Source organism: Brassica oleracea, chromosome C2, assembly GCF_000695525.1.
Source record: "Brassica oleracea var. oleracea cultivar TO1000 chromosome C2, BOL, whole genome shotgun sequence".
NCBI lineage: Eukaryota > Viridiplantae > Streptophyta > Magnoliopsida > Brassicales > Brassicaceae > Brassica > Brassica oleracea.
Window position 1 is genome coordinate 40,626,525 of NC_027749.1, and position 1,869 is coordinate 40,628,393.

Consider the following 1,869-nt stretch of genomic DNA (forward strand, 5'->3'; position numbering starts at 1 on the left):
TACGACGAAGCTGATGAAGCCCCAGACAACGAAGAAGTCCCAAACAACGAAGAAGTCCCTGATGAAGCAAACGGTCATGGTGGTATCGAGGAAGAAACTGGTCGCGATTTGACTGTCTTCTTCGGAGAAGTAGCGAGGAATGATGATTGTGAGAATGATGAAGATAGTGGGGACGAATGGTATTGGGAGCATGAAAAAGAAGTTCCGGATCCTCTATCATCAGATGATGAAAATGAAGAACAATCGATTCCCAGTTTAGCCTACAGAGAAGATGTGGATCCAGAGGCAATGCTTGGGCTGGGAAACACTTTCTCCACTGCTGAAGAATTCAAGGATCTTTAGATGGAGCATTTCTAAAGTGGGACATAAAGGGTCATCTCTTGGCTGCTGTAGGACGTGATGGAGACAATCGGATTGTTCCGATTGCATGGGCAGTAGTAGAAGTAGAGAATGACACGAATTGGGACTGGTTTGTGAGACACCTCACAAATGACTTGGGCTTAAAGGATGGCAAAGGCTATGCTATATTGTCTGACAAACAAAAGGTAAACGTCTGATCTTGATTTTTTTAAAGCTTTTAGTGCTTAAAGCATTACTGTATCTTAGTGTTTTTAACTGTCTCATGCTTGTAATTGGCAGGGTTTAGTGAAAGCAGTCCACACCATTCTTCCAGAGGTTGAGCATAGACAGTGTTGTAGACACATTTTCGATAATTGGAAGAAGAGCAGCCATGACATGCAGCTACAAAGACTCTTCTGGCGAATAGCAAGGAGTTATACAATTGGAGATTATAAAATGTGGAGTGAGAGGCTGAAAGAGTACAATCCAGGCGCCTATGCTACTCTTCAAGTCACCAAACCAGAAACTTGGTCCAGAGCATATTTCAAATTAGGGACCTTGTGCAACGATAATCTCAATAACCTAAGTGAGTCCTTCAACAGAACCATCCGTGAAGCAAGAAGGAAGCCATTATTGGAGATGTTACAGGATATAAGGAGACAGTGTATGGTTCGAAACTTCAGAAGGGCTGTAATGGCTAAAAATGCTAAGACAAAGTTCACAAAAAGGACGCATCTTCAGATGGCTAAAGTGGAGTCAAAGTCTAAGGATTGTATGAGCTTCCCAGCAGTTGGTCCAGTCACAGAGGTTGATTATGGTGGTGTGGCTTATGCTGTGGATATGGATGAGCTAAGTTGTGGATGTATCCAGTGGCAAATGACTGGAATTCCTTGCATTCATGCCGCCTATGTGATCCTTAAAGATGGTAAAAAACTTTCTGACTTTGTATCTCCTTGTTATACCATAGCTATGTGGCGTCAAACCTATAGTATGGGGGTAAGGCCTGTTCAAGGGAAGAAGCTATGGCCTGAGACGGGTAGATTAGGTGTCCTCCCACCACCTTGGAGAAAAGGAAACCCGGGAAGACCAAAGAACCATGATAGGTTCAAGAGCAAGGGTGAGACAGAGAAGGGCCCGAAAGTCTCTACAACTGATAGCACGAAGCTAACTCGTGCTGATCGAGTTATTACATGTTCTAATTGCAAGCAAGAGCATCATAACAAGAAGACATGTAAGAATGACTTTGTTGAAAGTCAGCCCAAGAAACCACGAGGGCGCCCTAGGAAAAATCAGGCAAGTTTCAAGATGTTTTTGGTTTGTTTCTGATCTTCTTATGCTCACTTGATTTTTTTTTTCATTGTCAGTCTAATGCATCATCGTCACAACCAAGCCAGGGACAGTCTCATGCTTCATCATCACAACCAACCCAGCCACAAGTGTCAACACAGCCACAAGGATCAACACAGCCACGAGGGTCAACACGGCCACATGGGTCAGAGAGATGGGAACAAGCCACACATGCACCACCAA